This window comes from Geotrypetes seraphini, chromosome 5 (assembly GCF_902459505.1).
Source record: "Geotrypetes seraphini chromosome 5, aGeoSer1.1, whole genome shotgun sequence".
In the NCBI taxonomy this organism is placed as follows: Eukaryota; Metazoa; Chordata; class Amphibia; order Gymnophiona; family Dermophiidae; genus Geotrypetes; species Geotrypetes seraphini.
Window position 1 is genome coordinate 118,127,227 of NC_047088.1, and position 26,735 is coordinate 118,153,961.

The window sequence follows — 26,735 nt, forward strand, 5'->3', positions numbered from 1 at the left end:
CATGTAAGGGTTCCACCAACCCTTCTTATGCCTATGCTCCTGGTCAACACCTCTTTTGATCAAGTGGCTATGGACTTTGTAGGACTTTTGGAATGCACCACAAGTATATCTTAGTCATTCTGGACTACACCACTCGGTATCCAGAGGCTATTTTTCTGTGCAACTTGAGTCTCTACAATGGAAATATTGAAAGACCGAGGGACCACCTTTATGTCCAGGGTCATGAAGCAGGTGTGTTCCCTGCTAAAAGTGAAAACTTTATGAACATCCATTTCCCATCCATAGATGGATGGTCTCGTGAAGTATTTTAATAAGACTTAAGCAAATGCTATGAAAGTTTATGGCAGAAGATGGGAAAAACTGGGATTTCCTCTTTCCATATGTGCTGTTTGCCATTTGTGAAGAAACCCAGAACTAAAGTGGGTTTTCTCCATTTGAATTGTTATATAGGAGGAGGCCAAGAAGAATCCTTGATATGGTTCAAGAAGCCTGGGAAGAGGAAGCCAGTTGAGAGAAGAATTTAGCAAGAGAGACTGAAGAAGGCTGGGGAAGGAGCCAAACTTTGCTTGGAGAGGGCTCAGATGGACAAAGTCAGAGCCTACAATCAGAAAGCCATACAAAGTCTTCCAGCGGGGGACAGAGTCTTGGTCTTACTGCCATCCTCTGAAAGCAATGCAATTTATTATGTAAGTGGCAGGGACCTTATGAAATAATGGAGAAGACTGGACCTGTTAATTACAACATAATAGATAAAACAAAGAGATAAGAAATGAGTCCCAATGACTGCAGCCTTAGTTCAGAGGGATGACTTTGACCCAGAGGTCAAATTCCCTTTAATGATCTGCTTCCTTCTCCACAGAGAGCTGACCTGGCACAGTTGGTAAAGCAAAACCAAGATGTGTATGCAGAGAAGCCGGTCCGGACTAACCTTGCAACTCATGACATTATCACTGAGCTGGGAGCAGTGGTCCAACAAAGGGTCTATCGGATCCTGGCAGCTCAACAACAGGTTGTGGTAAAAGAAGTATCGGACATTCTGAAAATGAGGGTTATTGAGGAGTCAATAAATAACTGATCTTCCCCCATTGTATTGGTGCTGTAACGGATAAGAGCATCTTGTTTTGTAGTGACTTCCAGAAGGTGAATGCTGTCTCCAAGCTGGAAGTGTATCCCATGACATGAATCACTGAGCTTATTGAGAGGATGGGAGGAGCCCAGTTCAACTCTACTCTGGATTTGACCAAGGGATATCGGCAGGTACTCCTTATTCTGCATGCCAAGGAGAAGACAGCTTTTTCCACACCCCAGGGTTCAGTTTATAGTGCTGCCTTTTGGCATCATGGGGCTCCTGCTATTTTTTACTGCTTGGTTGACTGCCTTCTAAGACCACCTGGAGACTATACAGCTGCCTATTTAGATGACATTGTCATCTATAGCAAGGAATGACAGAGCCATCTTATCCAAGTGGAAGCAGTTTTGGACAGTTTATGGCCTGTAGGGTTGATGGCTAATCCAAAAAAATGCTTACTGGGAGGACAGGAGGTTCAGTACCTGAGATACTCAGTTGGGACCGTCCAAGTAAAATCTCAGATCTGAAAGGTGGAAGCCAACACCTGGGTGCCAGTACCACAGACTAAGAAGTAGGTGTGAGCCTTCTTGGGGCTCATGGGATATTATAGGCAATTTATCCTAGAATTTGCTGAAAAGGCAGGACCTCTGACCTGCCTTTTATAGAAAAATACTCTGGAATAAGTGTGGTGGACGTCAGAGTTGTATAGGGCATTCCATGTTTTGAAGGACAATGTCTGCTCGGAGCCAGTGCTGGTCAGTCCAGACTTCAACTGGCCCTTTGTGATACAGATGGATACCTCAGACTTTGGGTTCATAGCCGTCCTAACCAAAGAAGTAAATGGTGAAGAGTACCCAGTGGCCTACATTAGCTGCAAGCATTTCCTAGGGAAAGTAGTTATGTGGTGATTGAGAAGGAAGCCCTGGTTCTTAAGTGGGCCTTGGAAACTTTCCAGTACTATTTACTGGAACAACACTTTTTCCTAGTCACAGACAATGAACCCCTTCAGTAGATGACGTGCCACAAATAATTAAATGCTGGCATCATGAAGTGGTTCCGGGGGGTCACGTGATGCTAGAGACCTGATCGGACGTGCCTCTCCTCAGCTCCGGGCTGCCCCGTCTCAAATCTTTGCTAAAAGCCCGACTCTTTGCGTCTGCAGCCTGCAATTTTGCACCGGAATTACTCCAACGCTTCGGTGTTCCCGTGGGGCATGCCGATTAAATCGCAGCGAGGAGTAAAGGCCAACCTCACCTCGCCGGCTTCCAAGATGGCGGAGAAACACGAGGTGCCCATGTTCACGCTTCAGGAAGCCGCGGTGCAGGAACTTACTCGCTCTCTAACCCTCGTAATGGATGATAAACTAACTAAGATCCAATCATTTATGGAAGAAATGCGAGAAAGTTTGGAAACACAATCCAACAGATTGCAACGTGCGGAGGATCGAGTAGCCAAACAGGAGGCCCGCACTGACAATTTTGAGGAACGGCTGCGCTCGTTGGAAACCTCCGCCTCTACACTGAAAGACCGGGCGGAGGACCAAGAAAACCGCAGTCGCAGGAACAACTTGAGATTTATAGGGATACCTGCCTCGGTGCGTGATGTGGATCTCCGCACTTGACTGGAAACATGGCTGCCCACGATTTTTGACCTCCAGCCGCCTTTGACCCCGGTGCTGATCGAACGAGCTCATCGGGTGGGCACACGCAGAGAAGAAGACCAACGCCCGCGCCCGGTCATTGCGCGTTTCCTCAACTTTGCGACTAAAGAGAGAATTCTATCCCTGTATCGCAGAGGGGCTGCTGTGCAATTCGAGGGGCAGAAAATTCTTATTTTTCAAGACTTCTCGCCTCAAGTCTCCTATCAGCGCAGAGCTATGGCTCCCTTTTGTAATGAGCTTTACAAAAGAAACATCAGAGTCACTCTTCAGTACCCTGCACGTGCAAGAATTTTCCATAATAACAAGGTTATTTATCTGGAAACACCACAAGCAATGGAGCAATTCATTCAAAAACTCCCTTCAGATCGGGACCCGCCGGGAGTGGCTGACTGAATGAGGGCAGGATACCGCTGAACTTGATTTCCTTGCTGCTCACGCATTCGAGAGGCCTTTGCGTGGCCTGAATTTGCCTTATACCCATAAGGAAGGGTCCCTGTGGAGTAGGGCCATGCCCTGAAGTTCGTTGGTATGGTATTTACTTTCTCCCCAACACACAGTTACTTCTTCAATCTCTGACTGAATCTCCTCTGTTGTTCATCTATGATTACAATAACTTTATTTTCTGGTAACTCTCACAACCTACTGCTTAGTGAGTGCTCTCAGGGGGGAACACCCTTATTGACTAACACCCAGTTATATTTTAGTCACTATTGTTACTTCTATTTGTGCATTCCACATAATTGCTGAATATAGTTGTAGTTTTGGTTGTTTCCTCTACAATTTTATCTGAGGCATGTTAAGGTACAAACCTCTGGCTGTACTGACTGCAGTATCTCTTTTCTCTTTTGTGGGTTTTTCTTCCCTTTTATATTAATACTATATGACTGTTATGGGGCGACCCGGAGCTGATGTTCTTTTTTCTATGCTGTAATGTTGTGTAGGGGTAGACTAACTAGTCTGGGGAGGGGGGGATGGGGAAGGAAAAGGGAACTGGGGGGATTGGGGTGGGATGTGAGTGTGTGGGGGTATGTTTGTGGAATGAGTGGTTGTGTTTTTCCTGAGAGGCTGTGGCGAGAGGAGTTGATTTTGGTGTGGTTGTTGTGGCTATGGGGTGGATGCATACATCTCGCGGATACAGGGTTGGGGGGATTTGGCTGGGACGCCCCCCACCCGGTGTTTGGCAATTGTTGGATCTGTTTTCTGCTATCTGACTCTAATATCTTCTTCTATGGCTAGTCTTTCTGTCAAATCTTTGAATGTGGATGGGTTCCACTCCCCGGTGAAACATACAAAAATTTTAACATATCTGAAAAAAGAGCAATGTGATATAGCACTCCTTCAGGAGACCCACCTGTCCCCTACTGAGCATCTTAAACTTCGCAGGGACTGGGTGGGACAGGTGGGATTTTCTGCCTACTCCTCCCGGAAGAGGGGGGTGGCGATTTTAATTCATAAAAAAATTCCCTTTAATGTTCATAAGGAGATTAAGGACCCTGAGGGCAGATACCTATTTCTGATTGGAGAGCTGTGGGGATTCCCTTTGGTGCTAGGTTCTATCTATGCCCCTAATATTTACTCTCATGCATTCTTCTCTGCTATGGTAGGGCTTTTAGCGCCTTATTCTTCCCATCAAATGATTCTAGGGGGTGACTTTAATGTGGTGGCGGAGCCCCTAGTGGATCGCAAACCTGCTAAACCTGCTACTAAAGGTCACTATGATAGAGGTATACCCTTCCTCCTTCGAGAACTGGGATTATTAGATGCTTGGCGGACCCTGAACCCGGATGATAGTGATTTCTCATTTTTTTCCCACCCTCACAACGTATATACCAGAATTGATTATATACTTGTCTCTGTTGGGCTATTCCCGAAGCTGTCTAAGGCTGCTATGGCCGCTCCACTGGTATCGGATCATGCACTTCTGGGAATCACCTTTCAGTTTTCTTCTGCCTCACCGGGCAGGATTTGGCAGATGTCTCCTCATCTGTACTCTGATCCCGATTTTAAACACTATTTAGAGAGTAAATGGAAGGACTTCTTAGCCACTAATAGCGCGGAAGATGTCAGCTCGGTGGTGTATTGGGAGGCCGCTAAGGCCGTTATGAGAGGCCACGTGCTTGCTTACTCTGCGGCTGCTAAGAAAAAAAGAGATGGGGACTTATTGAAATTGACTACCGAGTTGCAGGATCTGCGGCGCTCCCATATATCGAACCTTACAGTGGAGCTGAAGGATCGACTTCATATAGTTAAACGTCAAATCAATGACATTCTATCTCACAGGGCTTCCAGAAGTATCTACTTTTACAAATATAAATTGCATGCTTGGGGCAACAAAACTGGTAAACTCCTCGCAAACTTAATCCGGCCCCCTCGCACTCGTCATGTTATCACACAAATCAAGGACAAGGCGGGTAACTTGTATACTAAACAGCGGGAGATCACGAACCAATTCCTACAGTTTTATCAACAGCTTTATGCTGAGCAGCCTCCTAATGACCAGGCACGGGATGCCTTCTTTTCTGAACTGCGCATACCTAACATCTCTGAATCTCAAAATCTCCTTCTTAGTCGGCCGATTAGTGGAGAGGAATTGCAAACCGCTATTCGTCGGTTAAAGCTAGCCAAAACTCCGGGCCCGGACGGATTTGGACCGGAGTTTTATAAACTCTTACCACCCCCCGCTCTATGCGCCCTTCAGGACTACTTTATGGGACTCCGTTCAGACATTCCTCCGGGAAACACGCATAACACTGCTCATATAATTATCTTGCCGAAACCGGGGAGGCCTACGGACCAGCTAGGCTCGTATCGACCAATCTCGCTTCTGAATCAGGACGTCAAGATTCTGGCTGGAATCTTGGCGACACGGTTGAATGTGCTGCTACCGGAACTGATCCACGAGGACCAAGTGGGCTTCGTTCCTGGAAGACATGCTTCTATGAACCTGCTAAAGGTTTTGGCGGTTCTCCAAACACCTTCTCGAGCTTCGAACAGGGCCTTGATCACCAGTCTAGATGTAGAAAAAGCATTTGATATGGTCTCTTGGCGCCACCTTTTCTGGGTGCTTGCAAAGTATGGTATCTCTGGGGACTTTGTACATTGGGTGTCCGCTCTCTACTCTTCGCCTAAATCACAGCTGCTGATCAATGGTGGGATATCGGATCCTTTTACCCTTGGCCGTGGCACACGGCAAGGCTGCCCACTGTCACCTTTGCTTTTTCTTCTTTCTCTTGAGCCCCTTGCTATCCGCATCCGCTAAGACACCACTCTGCGGGGCCTGGGGGTGGGGGGGGTCGGAGTTCCGTATCAGTATGTTCGCAGATGATATGCTGCTGTATGTAAACCACGCGGACGTTCATCTCCCCCACCTAATGCACATTATCAACTCTTTTGGCTCCTTCACGGGATTGAAAATTAACTATGATAAAACCGAGGCCCTTCTTCTCGATGAGTCACCGGACCATAACTGGTCTGAACATCTGGGGATTGGCATAGCGCCCGGAAAATTGAAATACTTGGGGATCCTTCTATACAAAAACCCGAGAGCCCTTTATGAATCTAATATCTCAGCAGCTATTGGAAGGATTAAGTCTCTTTGTCATCGGTGGCGTTCCCTCCCCCTGTCACTGATGGGCCGAGTAGCCTTGGTCAAGATGGTTCTCTTCCCCAAACTTTTATACGCCCTTCAAACCGTACCTTTTTGGGTCAGTCGGGAGGATGAGCGCCACTACAATTTCATCATTCGTAAATTCCTCTGGCAAGATAAGAGGGCTCGCATCGGATTCCATAAATTGATACGGAGCAAAGAGCAGGGAGGTCTTTGCCTACCAGACATTCGTCTTTACAATGTGGCAGCTTTGTTTCGATGGATTCATGAACAGTTGACCTCACACCGTAAATACTCCCCGCCGGGCCTTCTGACCTCCTGTTGCTGCCCTATATCTTTTGTATCATTTATTCATGGGAGCCCGAGTCCGACAGTTCCATTGTGCTACCCTGCTTTGGATTTTCTACGCGCCTTCCGCAAAGCGTGGTCGTGGTGGCGACGTCTACAACACCGGGTGCCTAATCCGTCCCCCTTTCTATCCTTGCTGGGCAACCCGGGATTTGTACCCGGACTTCGGGGCCTACCAGGATTGAAGGACCGCTCTGAACGTGATTCCACTATACTTGCTTTGCTGCATGTGGGGGGCGGTGACTTTCCTTCGTTCCCTCTTCTGTGTACCCAATGGGGGCTTCCCACCACACAGGCTTACCTTTATATACAAATCAAACATTATTTTTCTTCTATCTCTACCGTCCCTTCAACATCGTGGGTTTGTGGTACCCTTGACGAGAAGGCTTTACTTACTCCTCCTCACAAGAACAAGATTGCCACCTGGTATAAGGAGGGACGGGATTTCCAAGGGGAACTATGCCTTCAATCTACAACGGATGAGTGGGGCCGGGATGTGGGAATGGAGGTTTCTCTCCAGGATCTGCAGCTCTTCTTCCAAAATACCTATCTTTTTCTCAAAAATGTATCGTTGAGGGAAACACAATTCAAAATTTTGCACCGTGCATACCTATCCCGTCAAAAAGGTTTTATTATGAAACTCTGGAAGGATGACCTTTGTGTCAAATGTCATCTTTCCCCGGGAACCTATCTGCATTCTTTCTTTCTCTGCCCTGCCCTATCCTTCTGGGACTCTGTCCGAGCTAGTCTTGACTCTACTCTTTGTTGTACTTTGATTTGGAATCCGGCTGCATTACTGCTGGGGGATGTGCAGGACCTGTCCCAACAGCAGCTCAACACCTCCTCCCAAAAATTTGTCCTTCATGCTATCATGTTGGGAAAACAGATTATTCTGCAACAATTGTCGGAGGCTCCTGATTACCCGCTCTGGATGGCTCGTATGAAGGTCCTGGGTCTTTATGAGCTTCAAACTTACTCTTCGCGTGCTCAGGAACACTGGAAGGAATACAGTGCTCTGTGGGATAGATTCCTGAAACATTGTCAGAACAGCTTACCTTGATAGAGATGACTTTCTAGCCCCCCCCATCCTTTTTCCGCCTTGAGTGGCTCAGTCTCTGCTTTGATCTTCTTTTCTCTCTCTTTCTCTTTTCCTCTTTCCTTTTTTGTTCTTCTTTCCCATATTCCACTCCTCTTTATTCACTATCTCCGACTCAAACACTGACTACATTTCATGTCATTTTAATTCATTTCATGTCATCTTTATTCTTTTCTCCATGCTTACCTGAATCAGCTCGAGCGTGTATGGTGTATGAGTGTTTGTGTGTGTGTGTGTGTGAAGGGTTGCTGGGGTTTGTTAAGGGTTCTCTGTAACCCCTTACTATTGTATATCAAAAAATCACTGAGCATTATGGATTACAGATTCATTACTCTTTCGTACAATTTTGGCACGTGATGCTGCTGGTTTTAAGCATTCTTACATGCACTTGATTGGATTATATAGTGCCTGGTTTGCTCTGCTTTGCCATTACAGATCTGATTTACAGTTATACTTTTCTGCGCATCCATCATTCGAATTATTTGTACCTCTTATATTGTCTACAATGGGTGTATTTCTCAATCTTGTTCTGACTGTTAATGGTTTTATTTTTCTTGTTATGCTGTAACTTTTTGCTCAATAAAAATGAGTATACAAAAAAAATGAAGTGGTTCCTTCAAGCCTTCAAGCCTTCAATTTTGAGGTGCGACATTGGGTGAGCCGAGAGAATGCAAATGTGAATGTTTCGGGAGGTGGACCCTGACATGGCAGGTGCTCCACCGGACATGGTGAGCTGAGGGGGAAGATATATGGGGGAGTCTACAGGATGCTACCACTCCCCTTGCTGGATAGTCCCTCCATTTGTCAGAGCTACTTTAATATAGGTAGCTCCTCCTTTGGGGGAAGTGACACAGGCAAGAGGAGTCAGGGAGGCAGGTTAAGGAGGCCCGGGGAGAAGAAGGAAGAGGTGATTTCTGTATGTGCCTTGATTATAACACTAGACAGTTTGCTTGGCTGAGGTAAGCCAACCTTTTCTTTACTGCATACTTGAGTCTTGTTCTGAGGTCTAGCTGGAACCAGGCCCTGTTACCTGTCTCAGAAGGATTGTTACAGACTGTGTTTGGGGTGTGGCAATCACAAATCTTGAACACAGAAACTTCTCCTTATATACCTGTCTCTGTGAAGTAACAGGGTGCAAGTTGTTTTTCTTTTGAATCAATTAATAGTTTTTTTTTCAGTGCCTGTGGCTGGGTCTAATTGTATGGGCACAGACCCAAATCTAAATCCTATCTGCACTGTTATAAGCACATTTTAGGGAACATGTGACTCTTGTATTTAAAATACCATTGGTTGTCTATGAAATATAGAATAAATTTCAAATTTTTGTTACTGGAGGATAGAGTATTATTTGAGTTACTAACCTCCATATCTCACTGCTCATGTTTTATGTTTCTAATTAACAACTCAGGTCATTAAATGACAATTCAAAACTTCATATTTCTAGGGCTCATTTTTCATCGACCAGAGATTGTGTGTTTTTTTGATTTGGTACCACTACTGTCGAATAGCTTACCCTTAGTATCGAGAAAAGAAGAGTCTTTGGTAAATTTTAAAAGACAACTTAAAACACATTATTTTCAATTCGGTTTTTTTTTAGATTAAAAAGACTGGACTTTGATACAATCTGTTATGTATGTATGTGTTGAATTTTATTTGAATGATTAGATGTGTACTTTACTGTTTTAATGAAATTCCTTTCTATGTTTAAAGTCATTTTGGACTATTTTATAAACTGCTTTGCTCTTGTATTATAGTTAAACGGGATATGAAGAGTTTTAATTTTTTAAAAAGCATAAATATGCACATATATGAGCAGAAATATACTAGCATACATATTTGCATGCTCAGTAATGCTCTCTGGGGTGTCTTTTCAACCAGCAGAAGAGGGAAAAGGAAGAATTTTTCAGAAGGGTTGAGAAATCAGGAAGAATACTGCTGAGATTGTTCTAGAACACCTGGGATATCATCTTAATAGTAAGTACCAATAATGGATAATAATACTCTCATTGGAGGGGGGACATGTTCAATGTGGCACTTGCTAGGCTCTTTGGTATGTAATGCTACCTCTTTTGATGGGTAAGAGAAAGGAAGCTACTGAACTCTGAGGACTTTCTTAGAGATCAGACTCCACAGGTAACCCTTGAGGTTAATTCCCTCCTGCCTACCCCAAGGTGGAGATTTTTTGGCTTTTCAACCAACCTGGAACAGGGTATTGCTTTGGTAGGATTTATCTGTTTTTTCTTTTTTCTTCCTGGTGTAAGTACCTCTGCAACCACAGAATGGCTGGGAAACATAGTGTCATCAAAGCTACTGCTCAGATTACAGTTTCTGTCTCTGTGCAGACAGAAAATATTACCCAGGCAGAGGGAGTGATTCCATGTACAAGTTGTCTTCAGTTTGAATCCCTCATGAAGGAAGTATAGGAACTGAGGAGGTAGCAAGTCTGAGAAGCATCTTTGAGAATGAGAGGTACATTGATCAAATGGTTCATGAGGTGTCAAAGATTTTCAGCAGTGGGGAAGAAGAAGCTGTGCTGAGGGAAGACAGCTGGACTCAGATTACAGAACCCTGCAAGACTGGTACTGTGACTCCACCCACCCTTGAACTGAAGAACTGGTATGCTGTCCTGGAAGTGGAGGAGATGAGAGCATCCAAGAGAAAAAAGGACTAAAGCTTGAAATCCCAGAAATTGCTGGATCCATGACCACTAGGAGGCATAAGGTAGTGGTGGATGGTGAATCCCTTCTAAAGGGTACAGAAGCATCTATCTGCAGACCAGACATGATGTCCTGGGAGGTGTGCTTTCTGCCTGTTGCCAAAATCCAAGATATTACAGAGAGAATGCCAAGACTCATCAAGCCTGATGATTAATATCCAATGCTGCTCATCCACATTGACACTAATGATACTACCAGGTACCGCTGTGAAAGTATCAAAAGTGACTTTGTGGCTCTGAGAGAGAAGGTGAAGCAATTAGGTGCACAGGTGATATTGTCGTCCATGCTCCCTGTCGAGGGTAGGGACCAGGTCAGAGAAACACGCATCCTAGAGATGAATGCATGGTTACGTGGATTGTGTCATCAAGAGCATTTTGGCTTCCTGGACCATGGGATGATTTTTCTAGGCTGCTGAGCAGGAATGGTATACATCTATCAAAGAAGGGAAGAAGTGTCTTCAGCAGCAGGCTGGCTAATCTACTTAAGAGGGCTTTAAACTAGAAGTGATGGGGCAGAGTGGTCAAAGCCCCAAGATCCAGAGGACGGTGACAAAAATGGTAGGAGGTTTGCACCAAAAGATGAATGAGGAGAGACTGGATGTCCCGAATATGTATACCTTAGAGGAAAGGAGGGACAGGGGACATATGATTCAGACATTCAAATACTTGAAAGGTATTAATATAGAACAAAATATTTTCCAGAGAAAGGAAAATGGTAAAACCAGAGGGCATAATTTGAGGTTTAAGGGTGGTAGACTCAAAAGTAATGTAAGGAAATTCTTCTTTACGGAGAGGGTGGTTGATGCTTGGAATGCGCTCCCGAGGGAGCTGGTGGAGAGGAAAATGGTGACAGAGTTCAAAGAAGCATGGGATGAACACAGAGGATCTTGAATCAGAAAATAATGGTATATATTGAAGAACTAAGGTCAGTACTGGGCAGACTTGCACAATCTGTGTCCGTATATGGCCATTTGGTTAAGGATGGGCTGGGGAGAGTTTTGATGGCTGCGATGGTGTAGATGGGCTGGAGTGAGCTTTGACAGAGACTTCAGTAGATGGAACCTAAGCACAGTACCAGGCAGAGCTTTGGGTTATGTCCTCTGGTTTTACCATTTTCCTTACTCTGTATCCAGGGCCGCCATCAGGGCAGTACTACCAGTCCTGCATTCAGGGTCCCGGAGCTGACAGGGGGCCCGGGCTTCCCCAGGGTCGCAAGCATAGTCTCCTCTCCTCCTTACCTGCCCTGCCGCAGCACACAGCCGAACAGAAGTCTTCCCAATGTCAGCGCTGACGTCGGAGGGAGGGCTTAAGCAAAGCCTTCCCTTCCTCCGACGTCAGCGCTGACATCGGGAAGACTTCCGGTCAGCTGCTTGCGGCAGGGCAGGTAGGGAAAAGGCAGTCGTGTTCCGAAGGGGGAGGGGGCGGTCCGCCCCGGGTGTAGCCATGGGGGGGGTGTGCACAGCCGGTCAGGTCCCCTTAGCCTTGTGGTGCTTCCTCCAACTGACCGACAACAGGCCCGGCCGACAAACCTCCCTGCCCTGTAGCAGCGAATCTAAATTATCTTCTTACAGCAGCTTCAATACTCCAGCTGCTGTAAGAAGGTAATTTAGATTCGCGGCTACAGGGCAGGGAGGTTTGTCCGACCGGGCCTGTTCTGTTGTCGGTCGGGTGGGGAAGCGCCACAAAGGTAAGGGGCAGGGAGGGAGAAAGGGAGGAAAGGTGGAATGGAGAAGAAAAGACGCTTAAGGGAAATGGGTAAAACTGAGGGGGAGAAGGCCGCTGAAAGCACTGGGGAAGACAAAGGGGTGGAGAAGGACGCTGAAAGGACATGGGGAAGACGGGGGGGGGGGAGAAGGACGCTGAAAGCACATGGGGAAGACAGAGGGGGGAGAAGGACCCTGAAAGGACATGGGAAGATGGGGGGGGAGAAGGACACTGAAAGCACATGGGGAAGACAGAGGGGGGAGAAGGACCCTGAAAGTATACGGAGAAGACAGAGGAGGAGAAGGACGCTGAAAGGACATGGGGAAGACAGGGGGGAGAAGGACACTGAAAGCAAATGGGGAAGACAGAGGGGGGAGAAGGATGCTGACAGGACATGGGGAAGATGGGGGGGAGAAGGAAGCTGAAAGGAAATGGGGAAGAGAGAGTGGGGAGAAGACACTGGCAGGGAAGAAGACAGAGATGCCAGACTATGGGAGGAGCGGAGGGAAGAAGATGGGTGCCAGACCAATTTGGGAGGGTGGAGAAAGGGAGAGGCACAGTAACAGAGCAAATGGAAGACACAGAAAGAAGAGAGACAGTGGATGGAAGGAATTAAATGAGAACATGAGGAAAGCAGAAACCAGGCAACAAAGGTAGGAAAAAAATTATTATTATTTTTTTTTTTTGCTTCAGGATAAAGTGGTATATTAGTTGTGTTGATAAAAATTTATAAACATTAGAGGCTCTGGTAGAAACCCGTTTACAAAGTATGTATTCTTCCCAATTAATATTTCCAAATTAATAAAAGTTTTTTTGCTTATTTTTAAATGGGTTTCTACCAAAGCCTTTAATTCAATAGCATAATTAAATGAAATAACTATTTCTGTAGTTTATAGGGACAGGCGGGGACGGAGGGGATTCCTCACGGGGACGGGTGGGGACGGAGGGATTCCTCGTGGGGACGGGTGGGAGTCCTCACAGGGACAGGTGGGACTTTGGCGGGGATGGGTGGGATTTCTGTCCCCGCGCAATTTAAACATGCACCTTTCTTCCTCCATCCCATGCACCTTTCTTCCTCCATCCCATAACACACACAGCCTGGTGGTGATGATTATCAGATTGATTCATGAATATATAATGATGTTATGAGTGTGCACCTCTTCCTTCCCATCCTCCTTAGCATGTCACATACAGCATGTTACATTACACAAAGTCTGTGTAATGTAACATGCTGTATGTGACATACTGAGGAGGATGGGAAGGAAGAGGTGCACACTCATAACATCATTATATATTCATCCATAGCTGCATGTTAATGATGTGCTCAAATGCACTTATTTATCATCATAACATATACATCATCATTAACATGCAGCTGTGGATGTGTAAGGACAGGCTGAGGAGGATGGGATCATACAGATGTGTATGTTCAGATATTCGCTCAGATGTGCATGTTTAGATATGCGCTCAGATATGTAGTTTTTTCTGATATATTTATTAAGCTTACAGTATTTATAAAAACACATTTAATATTTGTTACAAAAAATATTGTGCAATTGTGATCTACTTCTGGCCTACAAAGGTCAAAAGAAATCCTTAACTGATATTTTACATTCAAAAGTGAATTATAGCTACTAGCGCTATTATTAGTTATTTATTATGCAGATGTTTGTTAGTTTGTTATTAGTTCAGTATTAGACATATGTTAGTTTAGAATAGATAATAATAATAATAATAACTTTATTCTTCTATACCGCCACAATCTTGCGATTTCTAGGCGGTTTACAATCAAGAGTGCTGGACATTCAGCGAAATACAATAAGTAGATATTCAGAGGAAATACAGAGATCAGAGACCTCAGGAGGCAATGTCCGATAAGATGAAGATAGCAGATTATATTTATAACAGTGCTGTAAGTTCAGGTGGAATAGGGAGGGGGGAGGGAGAGGGAGCGTGGGTCAATTGTTTAGGTATTTCTGGAACAGGTATGTTTTTAGGCGTTCCCTGAATTCCCTGTATGTTGTGGGCGAAAGCAGTTGGTCTAGGTCTTTGCCCCATAGAACTGCTTGGTGAGAGAGAAGGTGTTCGTGGTGTTTTTTCATTTTGTAACCTCTAACTGGAGGGGAAATGAGTTTTGGGTGTGTGTTTCTCTTGAGTTTGTTATTAGAAAATGCAAAAAGGTCCGTTTAGTATAGATAGGTATAGATTAGTTTAGTTTAGGTTAGGTTAGGGCCCTGCTGAAAGAGTCTACCTTGACGTGGTTGCAGGCTTACAAATCTTTTGGTCAAAGAGTGCGGCAACAGAGAAAAGTATGTGTGTATTCGGCCCATGGAAGAAGAGGGGGTCGAGGGGGAAGGGGTGCGTGGGGGGCCCAATAGGATTACTCAGTAAGGGGCCCAGAAATTTCTGATGGCGGCCCTGTCTGTGTCCTCAATCCAGTTTTCTGGTCATCCATACAAAAAATTCAATCAGGTTCAAGCAGTAGGACAGTTAATTCTTGGCTGGATTCAAGACACATTCCAACAAAATAAGATTCAAAACATTGCAAAACATGAGCATTCTGTGAACAAAACTCAACAGCACACCTGGGCATTTCCCTGCTGATTAACTCTCAGCATTCTTGGGTAGCACACATAACTAGGTAAAAGAAAGAAGAAACAAAAAACACAATATCCAAAGGCACAGATTCCCAATTTTTTCCTATTTTGTGGCACTGTTAGTTATGCTCTGCCACAACTCAGAAAGGACCGTGGAGGGGCAAAATAAAAAAATAAGTCTAAGTCCGTTGTGGGCCTAGAAAGCTAGTCGTCCAAAGTCCATTCTCGAAAAGTACATCCCAAAAATCCTTTTTTAAAAAGAATCATTTGCTTATACATCCAGCTGTTTGCCGCTAAGTCATCTATCTTTATACCCCATTCTCGTCCATAGATTTGTTCGTCCAAAATGCCTAGAGCAGGGGTGTCAAAGTCCCTCCTCGAGGGCCGCAATCCAGTCTGGTTTTCAGGATTTCCCCCAATGAATATGCATGAGATCTATTAGCATACAATGAAAGCAGTGCATGCAAATAGATCTCATGCATATTCATTGGGGGGAATCTTGAAAATCTGACTGGATTGCGGCCCTCGAGGAGGGACTTTGACACCCCTGGTCTAGAGCAAGACCTTTTGGATGTGGGAAAGACCAGCAAAGTGATGGAGTGGCCACCTAGACATGGCAACAAAGTAGTGGGGCACCTTACAGGGCACTGCTGAGAACTTCACAAAAAGGGTGCCACATAAACATCTCACCACAATTCCCTTGCAAGTCATAGTGAGACCCCCATAACACCCCCAAAACCTACTATACCCACCTGTCTATAACCCCCAATAGTCCTTATGGTTACAGGTGCTACCTATATGGCAATACAGTAAGGTTTAGGGTTTTTTTTGGTGGGGGTACATGTTCCACCATGAATGCAGTGGTTAGAGTGGCATATGGGACTGGATCATCCTCTCTATGGTTCACTAGACTACTTAAGCCACCTTTGTGCAGCTCTACTAGGCTTTCCTATGCCAGGTGCTGATGTTCTGGAGGCAAGTATGTATGTTTTTATTCTGATTTTTATGGCCGGGGGGGGGGGAGGGGGGAGTCAGTGATCACTGGGAGAGTGTGTGGGGTCTGTGCTTTGTCCCTGCAGTGGTTATCTGGTCACTTTGAATACCATCTGGGCACTTATACCTGTTTTTAGATCGCCTTATCACAATGTATAAGTCTCATTAAACTTTCGGTTATACTTGCAGTATGACTAAGTCTAGTTCAGCCAATGTCCCGCCCAAATCCTGCCCTCACCACTCCTCCTAAAACACCCCTTTCATCAGTAAAAAGGCCTAAGTTGCTTTTAGATACGTCTAAAATCTGTTTCCGTTATCGGCACTTGGATGACCTATCTTTTTGATCGTCCAAGTGCCGATTTAGGTGGGATTTTAGACATATTTCTATTTTGATTATGAGCCCCAAAGCCTCTTTTTGGATAAAGCAAAAAATGGAAAAATAATCCTCTCACTACACCGTTCAATTGAAGGCAACTGCCTTTTAAAGCATGGTTCAAGAACAAAAAACTCACGTTCTCAGGGCCCTATTTCCATAACCTCTGGATATGCCTCTGGCTCTGCTGGCACTTCCAACATGTCCATCACTTCCAAAGTCTCTGGGTCTTTAAAGGCTGGAGGAAAAGACTCTTCAAATTCAAGTTTCAAGTTTATTAGTTTTTAATATCCCGATCATAAAATGAATATCTGACCGGTTAACAATAAAATTTAAAATAGGTAGAAGGGAGAATAGTTAGGTGTATAGAATATTTAGAGTAAACATATATAACGTATACAGACAAACTAGAAAGTGAGGATAAGTGGGGAGGTGAGGAGAAGTTACATAATATTAGAAGAAATGAGATAGAGGGAAAGGGGTAGAACATGAGGGATGAGGGTATATGGTAAGAGTGATATGCGCTGAAGAGAAGCTAGATTTATGAATTGCAGGTAAACTGACCATAAAAGAAAGAAAAAGAGAGAAAAAGAAAAAAAAAAAAAAAAATTAATAATTGGAGATTAAAATTTGTCAAAAGCATCTTGAAATAGGAAGGTTTTGAGATTGGTCTTGAATTTTGGTAAATGAAGTTCATCGCGGAGAAATTGAGGGAGAGAATTCCATAAGGTGGGGGCAGTTATAGCGAAATTAGTTTTCCTAGTATAGTAGGATTCTTTTAAGGATGGAATGAAAAGAAGTTTTTGGTCAGTAGATCTTAAGGAACGGGGAGAACTTTGGGGTATTAATAATTTATCAAGAAATAAGGGCAAGTGGGAGTGTTTGATTTTAAAAGAAAGCAGAATAATTTTATAAATTATACGGTGGGTGACAGGGAGCCAATGAGCTTCTTTAAGAAGAGGGGTGACGTGTTCGAATTTACCTATTTTGTAAATGAGTTTAATTGCTGTATTTTGTATGAGTTGTAAACGTCTAAGTTCTTTTTGGGGTAGTCCATTTAAAAGAGAGTTACAGTAATCTAAGTGGGAAATGACTAAGGAGTGAATTAGGATAGTAATCGAGTCGGTATTTAAAATTGAACTGAGTGAACGGATGATACGTAATTTGAAGAAACAGGTTTTTACTACTGAACTTATGTGATCATGAAAGCTAAGCTCTCTGTCTAAAGTAACGCCTCTTCCTCTCCCTCTGACCAGTGGCGTATCAAGGGGAGGATGGAGGGGAGGGGCGGTCCGCCCTGGGTGCAAGCCATGAGGAGGTGCTCCCGGCCTTGGAGTCATGGCCTGAGAACTTCCCTTCTCATGGCTCGACCCCAAGGCTTTCACCTCCCTTTACGCGATTCCTCTACAAAGCAACCTGCAGAAAGGATCGTGGGTACTTCAGCGATCCTTGCAGGTTGCCATAGGCCCCCCGAGTTGTCACTCTGCTGTGGTCCTGCCCCTCCTCTGGCGTCAGGAGACCATGGCAAGCAAGACAACCAGAGCCTGGGACCAACAAGATTTGAATATTGACTAGATAACATAAGGTAGAAAAAATAATTTTATTTTCTTTTTTATGATTACAATATGTCAGATTTGAAAAGTGTATCCTGCCAGAGCTGATGTTAGACTGCAAACGTGAGCTAGGATTTAACAGAGAGAGGAAAAGTCCTTTTTGTTTCTTTATTTTGTTTACACCACTGGTTCCCAACCTTGTCCTGGAGGACCACCAGGCCAATCAGGTTTTCAGGCTAGCCCTAATGAATATGCATGAGAGAGATTTGCATATAATGGAAGTGAGAAGCATGCAAATCTGCTCCATGCATATTCATTAGGGCTATCCTGAAAACCTGATTGGCCTGGTGGTCCTCCAAGACAGGGTTGGGAACCACTAGTTTACACCACAGCGCCAGTGTGGTTAGGAGAAGCCAAAGGGGATGAAAGAGCTATAAAATAAACCCACTAGGATGTTTGAAAAAGACACCCAATTGGGCAGGAAAATCGAATCGAATTGAAAAACCAATTCAATAGGCTGAATCGAATCGAAGTTTTTTTTCCTGAATTGGGCAGCACTAGTTTGCGCTACTGTCTTAGACTTTAGGACCTGGGATTAGGGAGAGATGGCATCCTCAGTACTTTATAATGCAAGTGAAACGAGGATTTGGTCAGACTTTTGAAGGGTTTGCAGAAGAAAAATATTGAATAGGCCGGGGGAAATGGGAACTTTTCTTCCTTCTATTTTTGTGAATGGCAAGGCTGAAGATGTCAGAGAGTTCAGTTAAAATATGTGCTTTATAAGAAAATATAATAATGTGTTTTATAAAGTTTATAAGCATTGCTGCCCTACCCGGTGAAGTGTTCCTAGTGGTGGGTGGCATCGTGTCAATGTGTTGAGAGGAAGAGGTGGTCTGGGAAATTCTGCTGAGTAAACTCCGGGCCCATTTCCACCCCCTCCAGTTAGTCCACTCCACTCAACTCAACTGGTTCACACACTGAGTGGGTCTTTGGGTGTTGTGCCTGGGTAGTTGTTTTGGGATCTCTTCCAGTGGTATGTCAGTATCTCCTTGTGGTTGAAGGAAGGAAACTTTGTTAACCTTAGCATTGACTTTCAGAATATGTTTGTAACAGTGCTGCTTGTGTAGCATTAGGCTATATAGTGATCGAAAGAAAAAACCAGACCTTTGCACATTTTTGCACTATATGGTGGGTGTAAGAGGAGATTCACATTTCCTGCGCAGCTAAGTCCGTGTGAAGTTACCTTGTGCTGTATTTGACATCTAGCAAGGTCTCTGTTTGAAAGGAAAGATCTCAGCTTAAAAATTAAGTGGCCAGAAGTTATGGTAAAAGCAGATAGTGTAGCTGGTTTTAAGAAAGGTTTGGACAAATTCCTGGAGGAAAAGTCCATAGTCTGTTATTAAGACAAGGGGGAAGCATCTGCTTGCCCTGGATTGGTAGCATGGAATGTTGCTACTCTTTGGATTTTGACCAGGTACTAGTGACCTGGATTGGCTACCATGAGAATGAGCTACTGGGCATCATGGACCATTGGTCTGACCTAGTTAGGCTATTCTTATGTTATGTTCTCATCTGTAGGGGCCTTTGTTTTCACTTCTTATTTTAATATATTTTTTTTCTGGGAACTTTATCAGTGTTTTTTATAATGGGAACAAAAATGGAAGAGAATTAATGTGTGTGGAATGGGGGGGTAACTAATTTCTTCAGCTAAATAATTCAATCCACCTCAACCAGACATAGGAGAACTCACGCACCATTCACACACCCTCCAACCAAAAACGTCAAAAGAAAAAAACTGTACGACAATCTCCTAGCCACTCGAGCTGCAACACTCGACCCCCAACTCTACAACCTATTGACCTTGACCACAGACTACAAAACCTTCAAAAAAGAAATAAAAACCCTTCTATTCAAAAAACACATAAAACCGAACTAACACAATCAGAACTGTCCCAAGCATCACCTGCAACTACTCCATGACAATTCAGACATAATTTATGTTATGTTATGGTATGTTTGGAATAATGGTTACATATATGAGGTTCAATAAAAGAAAATTTTCACTGCCTGTTTCTATTATGACCATTTATTCCGTTTCATGGTTATTACAAAAAATATTTTTTTACATTGGGGGGGTGTCAAAAAATGATGGGCCCCCGGGTGCCACATACCCTAGGTACGCCACTGCCTCTGCCAACTCAATTTCTCTGCCCCGTCATGGCTCAAGAGAAAGTCTCTGCTCCTCACATGTCAGCCTCCTTTCCTGGATCTGAGCTCTCTGCTTAAGTCTCTCTAAGCTACATCCATTCTTCCTGAGAAGGGGGTTGGGGCTAGGCTCTCTCAGGAAGAGAGCAGGGCTCTTCCTACCTTCCCTGTACTAGGTCTGCCTTAAAGAGACAGACTGATTTTTATGCACAGTATACTTGGCAGGTTTTATAACAACTTTAGACTGATGGGCTTCCCTGGCTGTTGTTGCTGTGCCAGTCTTTTTCCTGTTCCATCTTACTTTCTGAGGAGGAATAGTCAGCTAACTCTGGGGCTTTAGCACTGACCTGATCAGCTCTTCTGATCAGGGACCTGGTGTTTCTTCTATTTTTCCTTGGAACAAAGCCAGGGTTAGCAGTGAGTTTGTGACACCATGGGTATCTAAACTAATAGACAAACTGGCCTGCCAACAAATATCAGACTTCCTAGAAACTCATCAAAGTTAGACATGATATAATCAGGGTTCAGAAGACACCTAAGTATGGAAACAGTACTAGTAGTAGTGATGGACTCGGTTCTCAAACACCATGCTAAAGGACAGGACGTGCTGCTGGGGTTCTTAGACCTAGTCCAACACACACTGCTAAAATTGAGATGTGGAGAATTAGGCCTCAAAGGAAAAGTCATGGTATGGATAGGATCCTTTCTATCGAAAAGACTACAAGCAACTGGAAAGAAGCAGACATAGGAGTATCACAGGGATCAGCCATGACACCCATGATGTTCAATATCTTCCTCCAACCATTGGGGAAATTCATCAGAGAACAAGGATAAGCATGCTACATCTATGCAGATGATGTCCAACTGGACATCCCAGTGAAGATATGGAATGTGAAGACCAAGCAGAAGATCAAGACAGGCCTAGAAAAAAATCTTCGGTTGGTTCCAAATAAATGGACTAGTAGCCAACAGGGAAAAGAAAATCAAACTACTTCTAATTAACAAATGTGTGTGTGTGTGTGGGGGGGGGGGGAGGGGGGAAACAGCCCAAGTTGCCAACTAACTCTAAACAGCAACACTATAAAATCATCCATGGAGAGAGTGAGAAACTTAGGAGTATGGGTATACCCAAACCTGGACATGACAAACGCTTATGGCAAACACTACAGGGTCAGAGGACTAAAACCCTACCTAACCCATCAAGAAATGTCAATCAATAGCTCTTTTAGAATTGGCCAAAAATCAGATCGGAGCAGACCTGTTTAGTGCATCTAGCTCTGAGAGGCATGTAGTAGGCATGACTGAGGACAGAAGTTGTGTGGTTTCTTCCTTTTGTAATTTCAGGGAAGGATGAAAAGTTGGCAGTAGGAGAAGGAGGGTCGAGATGGTGGGACCAAGCAAGGGAGGGATGTGTGGGTGCTTCCTAAGTTGTTTGGATAACAAAAGAAAGGATGGTGTGAGCTTGAATGTCAGGAACGTGGATGGTGGAAAGGGGAGAAGAATGTGACTTTGTGGTGAATTCAAGGGCAATCATGTGAACCTAGTCATGGAAGTATTCAGCCATCATCTGGGGAGAGAGAGATGTAGGGGTCAGGGGGGTGCTATGAGGAAGGAGTTCAGGTGTCAGAAATGGCTTAGGTTAGAAGAAATTGAGTTGTTTAGTTGGATGTGGTAGTCCTGCTTGACCAGTGTAAGAGTAGAATTAAGAGGTCATTATAAATTTAAAGTGAAGGAAATCAGCATGTGTGTGAGATTTGAGCCAAAGCACGCCACAGCGGGTACAGGAACGTAAGTAGCGGATCATGGGAGTGAACCAAGTTTGAGGTTAGGCATACCAAACCTCAACCTTGACTCATTTCCAGTATCTGTAGCTTAACTATCCCAATCATCTCCAACAGGTTTCAAAATCTTCAAGACCTCGATCCATCTACATTCTTAAGCACTGTTTCATCTCTTCTTGCCTCCAATATGTTATTTAAGTCTGTCCATGAGGCTGTCTCATTGTACAATTCCAAGGGTGTCCTGAGTAAATGAAAGAATGAGTTAGTGGGGATAATGGAGCACAGCTGTAGGTTGAATGAAACTTAGAGGCAGAAGTGTCAGAGGGATTCCCTAGTAGGAAGGAGGGAGAAGATGAATCAAGGAAACCAGAAATCCAGGAGTCAAATTCAGTGAGAAAGGAGGAAGGGGACTTGTTGGGGGGATGGTAAATGACCACTATTCGGAAAGGTAGAGGAGTGAATAGGCGGACACGCCGGACAGAGAGGAATTCAAATGAGGTAAGGCTGTGTGATTGAGGTGGGAGAAGAGGTTGGAATCTGCAAGGAGAGAGGAGAAGTCCAACCTCGACCAGTAGGCAATCTATATGGGAGAAATCTATATGGGAGAAATGGTAACCACCATGAGAGAGGATGCTGCATGCCTCATATTCTATCAGGGTCATTATACCTAGAATACTCCTCTCCTCAGGTCACTTCACTGGCTCCCTGTCCATTTCCACATACAATTCAAACTTCTCTTACTGACGTTCAAGTGTACTCGTTCTGTAGCTCTTCAGTATCTCTCTCTTATTACTCCCTATACCCCCCACCCCTGAAACTCTGTTCATCAGACAAGTCCCTCCTATTCATACCATTCTCCTCTACTGTCAACTCCCATCTCTGTCCCTTCTACCTTGCTGTGATGCATGCCTGGAACAAACAGCTTGGCTCGTTATATCAGGCTCCATCTCTGGTGGTATTCAAATCCAGACTAAAAGCCTATTTATTTGAAGCTGCATTTAAATCCTAACCCTACCAACTTATCTGTCTGTCATTCCCTAAATAGTTCCCTACCACCTCTACAGCCCCCTCTAATTCCCTTCATGAGCACTATGCTCTGACTCCCCTTTTGTCCTGTGTATCTTTCATAATTAGATTGTAAGCTCTTCTGAGAAGGGACCGTTTCTTGCGTGTACAGTGTGTTTTAGAAATAATAAATTGTTGTTGTTGTACAAGGGTGATATCACCTTTATAGTCTTGCTGATAATATTTTGTATGCACTCTAACATTCTATTAGGTTCTCCTTTTGCTTTATTCATGGATCCTATCTACTCATGTCCTCCTTCCTGATGTGTAAAAAGGGGGATTATTTTTTTCTGTTTCATTTTGCTACAGTTTTTTCCCCATGATTTATTTTGCATTCAAAATACTGGATTCATTTTTAGAATAAATTCATTTTTAGAAAGTTTTGCACCAAACATATTAATGCATGTGCTTTGGAATCTGCAGCTTTTGTATATTAGAAATGGAATATAAAAATACTCTGAATGTCATTTGAAGCCACATCTGCAATTTCCTCCCCATAAGTTTAACATCTGCTGTTTGCAATATGAAATCAATTAAAATATTTTTAAACATTGGAAAAAGCAGTAGAGTAATTGCCAAATCAATGTTTGAGAAAAACAAGATTTAATTCCAAAGGCAGAGGTCTCTTGCTTCAGTAGATCCCTTAGAGCAGGGGTGGGCAACCTTGGTCCTTGAGGGCTGCAACCCAGTCAGGGTTTTTAGAATTTCTCCAATAAATATGCATGAAATCTATTTGCATGTACTTCCTCCATTATATGAACGTAAGAACATAAGAGATGCTGTTGCTGGGTCAGACCAGTGGTCCATTATGCCCAGCAGTCTGCTCAAGCGGCGGCTCTTTTGGTCAAAGACCAGCGCCCTAACTGAGACTAGCCCTACCAGTGTACGTCCTTGTTCAGAAGGAACTTGTCTAACTTTGTCTTGAATCCCTGGAGGGTGTTTTCCCCTATGACAGCCTCCGGGAGAGCATTCCAGTTTTCCACCACTCTCTGGGTGAAGAACTTCTTTCTTTCCTTACTCCCACTGTACGGAATCTATCCGCTTTCAACTTTAGAGAGTGCCCTCTCGTTCTCTCTGCTTTGGAGAGGGTGAAGAACCTGTCCTTATCTAGTAAGTCTATCCCCTTCAGTACCTTGAATATTTTGATCATGTCCCCTCTCAATCTCCTCTGTTCGAGGGAGAAGAGGCCCAGTTTCTCTAATCTTTCGCTGTATGGCAGCTCCTCCAACCCCTTAACCATCTTAGTCGCTCTTCTCTGGACCCTCTCGAGTAGTACCATGTCTTTCTTCATGTACGGCGACCAGTGCTGTACGCAGTACTCCAGGTGAGGGTGCACCATGGCCCAGTACAGTGGCATGATAACCTTCTCTGATCTGTTTGTGATCCCCCTCTTTATCATTCCTAGCATTCTATTTGACCTTTTTGCCGCCGCCCGCACATTGTATAGACAGCTTCGTCGACTTGTCGATCAGAACTCCCAAGTCCCTTTCCTGGGAGGTCTCTCCAAGTACTGCCCCGGACATCCTGTTCTCGTGCTTGAGATTTTTGATACTGACATGCATCACTTTACACTTATCCACATTGAACCTCATCTGCCATGTCGATGCCCATTCCTCAAGCCTGATTATGTCACGTTGTAGATCTTTGCAATCCCCCTGCGTCTTCACTACTCTGAATAACTTCGTGTCGTCCGCAAATTTAATCACCTCGCTCGTCGTACCTATGTCCAGATCTTTTATAAAGATGTTGAAGAGTAGAGGTCCAAGTACAGAGCTCTGCGGCACCCCACTGGTGACGCTCTTCCAGTCCGAGTATTGCCCATTTACCCCCACTCACTGTTTCCTATGCTCCAGCCAGTTTTTAATCCACGTGGGTATTTTTCCCTCGATTCCATGGTTCGCAATTTTCCGAAGTAGTCGTTCAGACAAAGCAGGTAGGCATCCCTCTGGCCAGACTTCCTGAATAAGGTAGCGAGGAGTGGGGTTCATCGGGGGCATGGGAGAAGTTGTTGGGGGGTTGGACAATGATGGAAGAGAGTGGGCATCTCTCCCACTGCAGTGTGTTTGTAGAGTCCAGGGCATGGGAGAGTTGTCGGGGTGTTGGGCGATGGTGGGAGAAAGTGGTGCTGTGGTGGGTGTAGATTCAAGGGCATTGGGGAGTTGTCGCGGGGGTAGGACAATGGCAGGAAGGAAGTCGGCATCTCTCCTACTGTGCGTGTGTATCTGTGCGTGTGTGTGTGTGTGTAGAGTAAGGAGAATGGGGAGACATGTCAGGGGGGTTGGGCAATGGCGGGAGAGAGTGAGCATCTCTCCCACTGCCAGGGGATATCAGGAGGTTGTGCAACATCTCTCCTGCTGATCTTTTTTTTTAATGCGGGTGTATCTGTGCATGTGCTGATTGCTACCACCAGTGACTCATCTCAAATAAATTTAACAAGCCTACACTGTGCTCTGTGAACCTCGTTTGCATGTGCTATTTAGGAGAATGTCTCACATTTTTAGAATTAAATCTTTTTTAATAGCCAACAAGAAAACCCTGAACATTACAAAATATACAATAGAAAAGGGCAAAAATCAAACAAAGAGTGACAATCCTGCCCTCCCTCCCCCCACCTCCATCCCACAGAGCCCAAATGCAGCAACATGACAAAAAACCACAATCACAAGGAGGTATGTGCAAACATATGCCAAAACAGTAAACAACCAAGTAGCTAAATTCCCTACCCCTCCCATCACAGCCAATCGCAAGTCTGGGAGCACAGGACCAACAGAAAAACTTAAAATCCAGTTAGGGGTCTCCACCGATTCAAAAACACTAGTGTAGAGGATACTAAAGGCAGAGACAAGTGCCACCAAAATCAAGAGATCCAGATAGAAAGAGAGAAAGAAAGAGGGACCTGGGCAGCACTAGAGGGACGCATCCCCTAACGTGTTCAAAAGATAACTACGCGCTCTCTGGGGCAGGGATTGCAGATAGTTAAAAAAAGCCTCCTCCGTTTGTATGTATGGCGCACATCTTGCACTTCCCAAGCAATCAGTCTAGCAATATGAGCTCGCCAAGCCCAATAAGAAGGGGCAGAGGAAGTGATCCATATCTGCAGAATCATTTTGCAGCCCATGAGACATACTTTTTGAATTCAAGCAAGGGTTCCCCACCCTGGCAATGTAAAAGCCTCAGAATAGCCCAACCAAAAAAAAATGAGATCACAAGGTACCACCTGCCCCAACATACGATGTATGCACAAACTTTTTTCCCAAAAATATGTACCACTGGGCAGGTCTAAAAAACATGAATATAATTAGCGCTTTCCAAAGAACACTTAGCACAAACATCGCTATTCAAAAATCCCATACGATGGAGCTGCACTGGAGTGATATAAGCCCGATTAAGGAAGCAATAACAACATTCGTGGAGAGAGGCTCTTTAAACAAGGCGAGGAATACCACACAAACTGGTCCCAATATCCCAAGCTTGAAGAGAGAGCCCACAATTCTGTTCCCAAGTAGCTCTCAAAGATGAAAAATTCAGGGGTGTGCCCATGACTCACTTTTTAAAAAAATCATTACAAGAATGACTTTGATAGCAGCCCATCGGTTTTTACTGCGAAGCTTTGAGAATCTTCCCCACAGTTCTTGTACAATTCATGAGTTAGCACAGGGCCGCCATCAGAAATTTCTGGGCCCCTTACTGAGCAATCCTATTGGGCCCCCCGCGCACCCCTCCCCCCCGACCCCCCTTCTTCCATGGGCCGAATACACACATACTTTTCTCTGTCACCGCACTCTTTGATCAAAAGATTTGTAAGCCTGCAACCACGTCAAAGTAGACTCTTTCAGCAGGGCCCTAACCTAACCTAAACTAAACTAATCTATACCTATCTATTCTTAACTAACATATGTCTAGCGCACACAAACCCCTGCTCTACGTGGGAAAAATAACACCAGCTCAATGCTGGTGTTAGCATCTAG

At 44.4% G+C, this 26,735-nt stretch overlaps 1 long non-coding RNA gene across 2 annotated transcripts in view; it reads left to right on the forward strand.

Moving 5' to 3' along the window:
* Nucleotides 1–26,735, forward strand: part of LOC117361217 — a 198,986-nt gene that overhangs the window by 119,063 nt on the left and 53,188 nt on the right. For both annotated transcript variants that reach the window (XR_004539604.1, XR_004539605.1), the window contains exon 3: nt 9,662–9,754. This is a non-coding gene — a long non-coding RNA (uncharacterized LOC117361217). The remainder of the gene's footprint in view (nt 1–9,661; nt 9,755–26,735) is intronic.